Raw genomic sequence first — 11,163 nt, forward strand, 5'->3', positions numbered from 1 at the left:
GATTTTTGTTGGCACCTTTACTAATTGGGTAAAAGCCTTCCCTTGTAAAACTGAAAAGGCTCAGAGGTTTTTGCTAAAGGAGATCAAACCCATTTAAGATTAATTATTATCTCCATTCCACATGTCACCCTCTCTACCCAATGTTTAATGCCTTTTAAATATTATGGTGCTTGCTTCCTAGGTCATCTGAGTGCTCCTTTCACTGTGTTTAATACCACTGTTCTACCCATTATCCTTACTCCTTTGAGGACACAAAAGCAGGGATTTAGGAGAGGAGTTCTTTGGTATTTATCCCAGGAAAAGCTGTCTGGATGAGACATTCATGATAGCTCGTTCTTCCCCTCCCATCTTCCTTTGAGTGGGATTTCTGGTTATTGTCTCTAGTAACCCCCATACTAATTCCACTTTTAATTCTTATTTTTTTTTTTTGCTCATATTTGGCCCCTGCATTTTTAACCTACTTGTGAGATTTGTTTCCTCTAGACTCCAAGCTATGAACTTCCAACTATTTGTTCAACCTGAATGCCATCAACTAACTGATTCTGACACTCAGCCTCCCTCTGAATGCTGCTGCTGCCATCTTCAAGTCACGTGCCCCCCCTCCTCAGTCTGGACCCCACTAGGCAGGGACAGCTCTACATCCCTTATCAGCATGAAGTAGCTCCAGAAAATGAGATCTCCGACCCTTTGTCCCAATTGAATTTGGGGCTCAAACTGCTTAAGAGAGGAAAATGATGGAATATAGCTTTTAGGGGAGATAGCAGTAAGGAGGTCCCCGTGACCTTAGAGTACTATTATTCTAACAATCTATTCATCAAGGATTGTAAAAGTCTTCTGGCCTATGAATATAATAATATTTCATCCCTTAGACTTTAGAGAAGATACATAAGTGATCCTGAGACTCTCTAATCTTAAAGTGCTATTGTTTTGACATATACCTGTCAGTGATTCTAAAGTCTTCTGGCCTCAGGACAGTCCTAGATCTGCTGGTCAGTGATAACCAAATTCCTGAGACCACTCCTCAGTTCTACCTCTAGATCATAAAATTAGCATATCAATGACATGAAGAACTAGACAAATTTGTCTCCTTGCTCCTGGTTCCTTGTTAAATTCTTTTGGAACTTAGCTCACTTCAACTGGCAATACAATTACAATAAACTTTGCCCCTTGACTTGGTTTCAAGTCTACAAATTCTTTTGAGATACCTTGCCACATTAGTTTTCAACTCCCAACCTTTTGGGGTCCCTTCTGAACTTCAACAGAACCATATTAAAAACCTCCTTTTTAGTTCAACTGAAAACATTAAGAAATAAATATTCTTCTAGTCTAATTGGGCCCCCACTTCTCTGCAAAGGAGATGAGCTTCATCATCTGAAACCTTTTCTTCTAAAGTCCCTAGACCCTACATTCTCAGCAGGTAAATCTATCTGAGGACATTTGAAGGGAGCTCTCTCAATTCTCTCCTCATCTCAATCAATCAATTAACATTTATTAAGCAGCTGTTATGTTCCAAGCACATTGCTGGACTTCAATTTTTCTGTTTATCTTTCTTCCTGCTACAGCGGAAGATTTACCCTCTCATTAATTTTCTCAATCTCATCTCCTTATCTTCTTTAATGTCATACATACTCCACCAACCCACTTCTCTTTTTCTTTCATTGGCATCATCTCCATGTGTGTATTGTTGTTCAATTATTTCAGTCCTGTCTGACTCTTCATGACCCCATTTATGGTTTTCTTGGTAAAAATACCAAAATGAGTCGCCATTTCCTTCTCTATCCTTTGTATGTACAAACATCTATATTAAAAACTTTCCTCACTTGACCATACTGCCCTGCCCCAAGCTACAATCTATCCCTTTTTCCTTTCACTGCAAAATAGTCTGAATAAGTGCTTTAAGCCTTATGCCTCTTTATCTCACCATCCACTTGTGCCCTTACCTTTCTTAATGGTCATTCTAATTACCTAATTACCAAATTCAGTAGCTTTCATTAGATGCCATTATCCTTGTTTCTATGTAATATATGGTAGTGTTTGCCATCTTCTCCCTTGAAAATATTTCTTCCAATGACATTATATGATTCCAGTTCTCTTGCCTCTCTGATCTTTCTTAGTCTCACAAAATATTAGAGCTGGAAGGTACCTTAGAAGTCTTCCACTTCAGATCTAATCTGTGAATAAAGAAAATGATGTTGGAAGAAAACAGCAATTTGCCTAAAATCAAACAATTAAGCCATTAATGAAGTCAATTTGTTATAGTCTAGGCCCAATTCAGGTAAGTCTAGTGCTTTAGATTTGGAATTAGAATAAAATGAAACACTTGTAGACCATCTAATAGTTAACAAAAGAAAGTTTACCTAGCCATTACTAGGAAGCAATATTTAATGAGGAAACAGCACTGATTGACCTGGGCTTAGCTTCTCAAAAAGGGAAAAAAAATTTAAAAGGAAAAATTAAGCTAGAATGCATGGAAGAAGATATTCTTAGCACATCATTCTTTCACCCGGTATCTAAACATATGTGTTCTCCAAGTGTCTATACTCTCTTAGATAACATATTTACTTTCAAAGCTTCAAATACTAGCTCAATTCAGATGATTCCTAAATATGTCTAACATTCTGATCTCCCTCAAAAACTCCATCACCGTATCTCAACTGCCAGCTAAATATTTTCACTTGGCTGTGTAATATCACAAACTCAAAATATCACAACCAAAACTTATCATTTTATCCCTAAACACAACATCTCCTCCTAACATCCTTAATTTTCTTAGTGATACTATCTTCCCAAACATTTCAGTGCTATCTCTGAGTCCTTTTCCTTCTCATATGTCATGTGTGGCAACAGATCCTTCAGTATTGATTCTTTCTTTAGAATCCTTTGAATCTCTTCTTTTCATTCCCATTGCTACTACTCCAACTTAGACTCTTTATTTACTTGAATTACTGGTAGAGCTTCTTATATAGTTTCCTAGTGGCTTCTCTCTCCCCATTTACTCATCTATCCTATATCTTGACATCAGATTCATCTTCCTAAAGCACTATTTATGATTCAATTCAATGAACATTTATTAAATGCCAATTTTGTGCTACATACTGTGTTAAGTACTGATAATATAAAGGCAAAAATGGCAATAAAGCTTGCCCTCAGGGAGGAGATGAAGAGAGTAAATGTAAAATATGCACAAAGTGAATATAATTGATTTGTGTGTGAAAGAAAAGAGCTAAAAATTGCAAAGAGTGATCAGGAAAGGAGATGGGATTTGAATGGAGCAAGAAAAATTCCAAAAGGAGGAGAGCATGCTAGGCAAGGCAGTTGGAAAATTGGGTCAGGCTGCACAAATTCAAAGGCAGGAAACAGAACCTCTTTTACAAGGAACAACAAGTATGTCTTTTTGGCTTGAGCTTAGAGTACCTGAAAAGGAATATGGGAAATATGTTTTAAAAGATAGATTCAATTCAACAAGCATTTAATTTAGATTGGAGCCTGTGGTGTCCTCTTCTTTTTTATAATATAAGATGGTTCTCTGGGATCAGATTTCTTGGGGAGGTTTTCTGGAGGCAGCTTTAGTTTCCTTTCAGATCAATAATCACCTCAAACGCAGCCAGGGATTTAAGTACAGTCTTTTTATCATCTCTTCTAAAATAGCCCGGTTAATTTTCTTAAAGGTCTATCTTTTCCTTGGTTCCAAGAGCTCTTGCAGCTTGTCCTTTGTCACCTCCAGCTCCCTCTGAATCTTGGTTCTACTCCTCCGAATCCTTCCTTCTGCCCGACTGCAGTCTCTAGCTTGTCAATCTTCCGAACTGACTGACTCCACCGACTCAGCTCCTTTTTATGCTCTTTTAGAGGTGTGAACCCAAAGGTTGGCTCCTCCTGTGAGAGAGTGGGATTGTGGGTTTCTGACTTGTGAATCTCCCTAACTTATGAACTCCAATGTGTGAACTCTCAAAGGTGTGAGCTCTACTGTGTGAATTCTCCCAAAGGTGTGAATTCAAGCATTCTTTCTATCAACTCTAATGACTTAACACTTTGTAGGGATTCCAACAGGAGCCAAATTATGAAGGTTTTAAAATGTAAAACAATTTAAATTTTGTTCTAGAAACAATAGGAAATAACTGAAGTTCCTTGAGCAGTAGTGTGACATGATTTTGGCAACTCTATGGAGAATAAACTAGAGACAGGGAAAAATTGAAGGCAGGGAGATCAATTGAGAAAGTATTATTAGAAAATAGTCCAGGCAAGAGATGAGGGGTTCATCTAAGGTAGTAGTGATATAAATAGGTAGAAGATAATAGATGCAAAATTTGGTGTGAAAGCAAAAATCAACAAAACTTGAAAACCGATTGAATATAGGGAGAGAGAAGAAGAGGGAAGAATTGAAAATGAATGTAAGGCTAGAAACTTCAGAGGCCCATCAATCAATAAACATTAATAAGAGCCTATTATGTGCCACGTACTGTGTTAAGCACTGGAGATATATAAAGAAGTAAAAGATAGTACATGTTCTCAAGGAGCTTACAATTTAATGAAGGAGACAACTTGAAAACAAATATGAACAAAGCAAGTTGCATATAAAATAAATAGGAAATAATTAAAAAAGGAAAGACCACAAGGAAGGTGTCCTGAACAGCAATGATGAAGTCTGGAATGAGGTTGAACTTTGGTGGGGGGCGGGGAGATAATGAGTTCCATTTTTTCCCAGTATGTCCAGTATCTACACCATCAAATAGTTGGAGATGTATGGTCCAGAGAATAATAAGGATTGGATATGTAGATTCAGGAGCCAGTTGCTTAGAGAGGATAATAGAACTCATTTAAGAGATAATAAGATCATTTAAAGAGAAGAAAGAGAGCCTAAAACAGCACTCTGGGGACCACACAGGCAGTGGGAGAGGGAAGTTTATCCAGCAAAGAAGACTGAGAAGGAGAAAGCAGATAGAAAAGAGACTCTCTTGTTCTAAAACCTTCAGTGGTTTTCTGTTTAATGCATAAAATCTACACATAGTCCAATATACAAAGCAACTCCAAACTTAAAACAACCAGTTTTCTAGCCCAATATTTTTAAATCTTTTAAAAATAAAATTTATTAGTAATTCTCTGTCTCTATATTTTAGACAAAAGATTGTAGGATCACAGGATCATAGACAAGAATTAGAAGAGACGTAGGTTCAATTATTTTTCAGTTGTGTCCAATTCTTTGTGACTCCTTTTGGGGTTTTCTTGGCAAAGATACCAAGCCATTTCCTTCTCCAGCTCATTTTACAGATGAGGCAACTGAGGAAAACAGGGTTAAATAACTTGTCCAGATTCATATAACTAGTGTCTGGGGCTGGATTTGAATTCAGGTCTTCCTGACTCCAGACCAGTGCTCTGTATTTGGTGAGCCATTTAGCTGCTTACCTTAAAAGCTATGAATGTATGTTCCTCAGGAAACTGAATCACAGAGAATTTAAGTGACTTGTCCAGGGTCACACAGCTACTGAGTGTCTCAGGCAAGCTTTGAACTAGATCTTCCTGATTCTACATCCAGTGCCATACATACCAGATTGTATCCTAGAGTGAATTTTCATAGAAATAATACTTAAAAGGTTCCAGGGAGATCAAACTCAAGTTGCCAGATTCAGTTATAAAAGTGAACCATAGAACGACCAAAAATGCTACAGAAATCATACAATCAATTTCAACCCCTTTTTAAAATCTTTTCCAAGTGAAATTCTCTTTTGGGATCAAAAAAAAAAAATCCTAAGCACCCAACTTGACAATGTATACAACACTCTCTTATTCATTTTTTTCTTTGTAAAGCAGTACATTATATTATTTAAAAGTCTAATGCTATTTTAATAAAGCTATTTATTTTCAAAACACATGCATAGATAGTTTTTAACATTCACCCTTGCAAAACCTTGTGTTTCAAATTTTTTTCTCCCTCACCCCTCCCCTAGTTGGTAAGAAATTCAATACATGTCAAACATGTGCAATTCTACATATATTTCCACAATTATCATGCTACACAAGAAAAATCAGATCAAAAGGGAAAAAATGAGAAAGAAAGAAAAATGCAAGCAAACAACAACAACAAAAAGTAAAAATATTATGTTGTGGTCCACTTTCAGTCCCTATAGTCCTCTGTCTGCATGCTAATGCCATTTTTAATAGTAAAAGAATAATCCTTACTTTTGAGAAATTTAGTTTTGGGGGAGAAGATGGGGGGGGGTCTAGTGATAGTGATGGTAAGTGTAGGTATATTTTATTACATCTTCTCTAAGACCTTCAGTTCCAGCCTATTCTTTCACTGTTCTGGTTCAAGAACTCTCAATTCCGGACAAACTGATTTATTTAGGACCATATATCTAGATATGAAAGGGGTTTCACTTTTATTCCAGTCCCTCACTCTATAATGAGAATTTTCCGAAGTCACACAGGTAGTGGATATCTGAGACAGGATTTGATGCTTTGATCTCTGACTCCAGACCTTTGCTTTTCCTACTGACCCTCTAGACAATTTTTCATTTTCACACGGGAGCACAGAATCATTGCTTCTGAACTAGATAGCACCTCAGACCATCTAGTCTGTACTCAAATTTTTTTTTTTACAGACAAGGAACAGCTCATGGAAAATTGCTCAGTTTCTGCCTGCATAGAATCCTTTCCATCCCCCTACCTTGCCAAGATGATACCTATCACAATCTGATGCTTCAAAGCCAATTCCAAATCCCTCTCTTCTGTGAAGGCTAAACTGATAAATCCAATTTGTGGGAGTGGGCTATGGGTTTGCTTTGCTTTGAGGGGGAGAGACTCAGTGGCTTACCTTTGATCCTGGAGAGGTGGATAGGCTTTTATTATGTAGGTATGGAGATGCTAGCTGTCTCTGAGACATGGATTTTCTTTTTTGACCATTCTCTGGCTTTTATGACATTGCAATCATCTGATTCTCCTATCTGAACACTGCTGGATTATCTCAATTGGTTCCTCTTCCTCCTCACTAAATAGGGATAGTCCTTCAAGGATCTATTCACAGACTTATTCTTCCCATATTATCCTCATGGTGATTCCCATTTACTAATTGCCTATGTTGTATCAATGCAGTAATAGCAGTAACTGTGCTAAGTACATTTTCCCAGCTCTCTTTCTAATGGGTGAGAAAACACAAAAACTATGTATGTATAAGATACAGAGTATTATTCAGTCATGTCTGGCTCTTTGTGTACCCATTTGGGGTTTTTTTGGTTTGTTGTTTGGCAAAGATACTGTAGTGGTTTGCTATTTCCTTCTTTAGCTCATTTTATAGATGAGGAAACAGAGGCAAGGGGGGGTAAGTGATTTTCCCAGGGTTACGCAGCTAGTCAGTGTCTGGGGCTGGATTTGAACTCAGGAAAAGAAGTCTTTCTGACTTCTGGTCCAGAACTCTAACCCTTGTCTGTACATAGAGAACAAATAGAAGGTACTCTCGGTAGGATGATAATAATACCAAATTAGAGAAGGGGAATTCTGGAGAAAGTAGAATCTTTGAACTGAGTTTTGAAGGACTTTAGGGAAAGAAGCAACAGGAAAGGGCATCCCAGACACCAGGCACAGCCAGTGAAAAGTTCCAGAGCTGGGAGATGGAGTGTCATGAGCAATGAACAACAAGAAAGGCAGTACTGCTGAATGTTAGATAGTGGCTTTTGGGCAGTAGGATGGCACAGTGGATAGCACGCCAAGCCTGGAGTCAGGAAGACCCTGGACTTGAGTCTGGACTCAGACATTTCCTAGCTGTGTGACCCTGAGCAAGATACTTAACCTTATTTGCCTCAGTTTCACTATCTGTAAAATTATCTGGAGAAGGAAACAGCAAATCACTTTAGTAATCTTTGCCAAGAAAACTCCCCCAAATGGGGTCATGATGAGTCAAATATGACTAAAATGACTTAACAGAGCATATGGGGGGGGGGGAAATATAAGATGATTTGAATCCATCTTTCACAAAATCATCAAAAGTGTTTTTCTCAAAATGTAGGCAGATTTGATCATGTCACTACCATGCTATATAAACTTCCCTATTACATCTGGGATAAAAAAATTTCATTTTTATCTGATCATTTTTAAAAGTTATATTTTATAGAAGCTTCAAAATATAAATAATTACCAGCAAAAGGCAGGATGGCAAAAAGGATAGAGAACTGACTTTTGAGGCTGTAAGGTCTTAGTTTAAGTCTTATTTCTGACATATAGATTATGTGGTCCTTGGCAAGACATCTTATTTCTCAGTAACTAGGCAACTTGCTAAGGCTAGAAGTTGCAGAAAAGAGTTCCCTATGCTAATGAAATTACAGAACTATCCATTATTCCCATAATTATTACTACAGAGATAAGTATATAAATTATGAATTAGTAAATATACATACATTTTTCAAATAAAAATATTACTTAAAGTAATGATTTAAAAAGTATGGAGACCAATGCTGTGGTCAACTAAACCTTTAAGGCTCTAGTCATCCCCCATTTCCTTTTACTATGGAAATTAGAGGGATGGAGTAGAAATATTGCAGTTTTCTTCCCCTGAAATGTAGTTGGTTGAACTAAGGAAGAATAGATTAACTACTCAGTTTTAACCTTCAAGGATATAATTAGGGGAATATTCCAGAATATAATATAATTGACTTTGTCTTGCTCAACAGTTTAATCCATGATTTGGAAGAGAACACCTTTCTTTTTAGCATTTGTGTATGACACAAAGTTAGGAAAGAGCTAGTACGTGTGATAGATGAAAAAAATCAAGATGCCAAATGTTCTTGATTGGTACTGTGCCTAAATTACGGATTATATTTTCTCTCACAAATTTCAGTTGCTGGATTTGTTTACAAAATTACTTCCATACAGGTGCACAATGTGGGAGAACTTGTAACAAGGAAGAAACCAAACCAAACTTCATGATTTTATTTGACCATAAAATCTGTGTGATATGTCTCCTAATGAAAACATTTAAATAAATGTAACAAAGAGAATCATGAAAAGTGATTCCTAAATTAAGCTTGAGAGTTAATTAAAAAAAAAAAAACTTTCACTCTCTTTGTAGACTTAGAGGGACTATACACAAGTTGTCAATCTTAATTGATATGGTTAATTTTGATGATTTTTTTTTTCTTTTATTCTGTTACTAGGGATGGTTTGCTGGGTAGAAGACAGATATCTGAAGATGAAAGTGATGTAAAAATAAAATAATTTTGATATTTTGAAACATGTATATAAATTTTATATAACTATGAATAGATGCAAATATATGCTTGAGTATGTGTGATGTAGGGTTTTGCACCAAATAATGTAGGTGAGACACCAGATGATGGATGGTAGGCACAAAAAGTTGGGGTTCAGTCATGTGAAGAATATACAATGGTCATTCTCTTTGGCAAAAAGTACATTTACTTAGGGAAGAGGTTACAGACAAAATAAAGGGATACAATAGACACCAGGAATGGTAAGTATGAAATAAAGTTTGGAGAGCATAGTGAAAAGCAATAGAACTCACAATTATCCAATAGAAAGGGTGCACCCCATATAGTTGGGGCATGTCCTTAGTTGGCTGAAAGAGACCCAGCACCCTAAAAGAGTTAGTTAGCTGTAAGGAGGAGAAATGGGATTGGGAAGCAGAGTGAAGTTAGGAGAGATACCTCATGGTATGGGGAAGGGGTAAGGAGAAAGACAGTATGAAGCAGAGTGCCATGGTGGACTGACCCAAAGGAGGGCAGCAGCCATGGGATGGCCCATAAGTAGATTTTGTGGGGAAAATTTAACCTCAGATACATGACTGGGATTTCTGACAGAGCAGGGCAGGATAGACTACTCAAGATTTCTATAGAGATTAGGTCTCAGAGGTTTGACATAATTGGAATTTCAGACTGGACAATATCTCCAGAAGATGGGACCATGAAGCTAAACGGATTTCTTATCAGTACCTTCTCCCTCCTTGCCTTAGGAATCAATTCTTTAGTTTCTCTCTGTCCAAAACACCATTCCAGACTTCATCATGTTTGTATATAATGTATATTTAACCATATATAGAATACTATATTAAGTTCTATGAGCCACTTAAAAAAAATGTAATATGATGAAGGGGCCTGGACACCATATCACATAAAAACTTTGAGAAACTAGAGAGTTTAGCCTGGAAACTGTCTAGTAAAATATGAGCAGTGTCTAACTTTCAAAAAGCTATCATATAAAGGTATTTCAGCTTTAGAACCGATAACAAGAAATTTTGGGGACAGAGTTTGATCTCATTTAAGAAACATAATTGGAATTTGTCCAATTATAGGAGAAAACCTGTCCATAATTTTTCAACTAACATTTAAACAAAGATCTTATCATGGTGAAAAATATTAAAGGGGTAGGTTGATTACACTATTCATTTTAATATTCAAGATAGATGTTTAGGATGAAGATCTGAGTTAGAAAGGGACCCTGAAGGATTTAGTCATATCTCCAACCTAAAACAGAAGATTTTTTGCTACATTCCTAAGTCATCCTGCCTCATCCCATCTCTCCTGAAGAGAAAGCTATTTCCTGAAGCAGCCCATTTCATTGTTTGACCATACTTGTCTTTAAATAGTTTCTTTCTTTGAAGTAAAAAACTGCCATTCTATAAATTCCACCTATTGTTAGTTTTACCTTCTTGAGACTCAAATCCATTTTTTTCCCCAAATAAAATCGAATTAACCTATCACAACCAAATTGTCTTTTAAATTTTGGAAGATAATGATCATCCCTTAGCTTTTCTCATTATTTTCAACTGATTCTTGTACATATGGCTTCAAGGTTACCCAAACTACTTTGACTTCCTTCCAATGGTTTTTTTTAGTTTGTCAATATTTCTCTTCAAATATGATAAACCAAAATGAAAACACTTAAGATGGCACCTGAAAACCATAGAATAAAAGTTGGGTCTTGTATGGACCTTTATTTTCCCCCCATTCATAGTAGCCAATGGAACACCTTGCAACACTGAACTGATTGAATGATGGTCTTTGTGAGCAATAAAATAGCACATCTTATACAAATTATAGAAACATCCATATGCAAGGGATGTGTTGGAGCCACCTCAACTGGCTTGATGGACAATTGTTAAATTTCAGTGTGAACATTTGTTCTTTGAAAATTAGAAAACACTGAAACTGGGGGTTTGATTGT

This window comes from Antechinus flavipes, chromosome 2 (genome assembly GCF_016432865.1).
Source record: "Antechinus flavipes isolate AdamAnt ecotype Samford, QLD, Australia chromosome 2, AdamAnt_v2, whole genome shotgun sequence".
Taxonomy (NCBI): domain Eukaryota; kingdom Metazoa; phylum Chordata; class Mammalia; order Dasyuromorphia; family Dasyuridae; genus Antechinus; species Antechinus flavipes.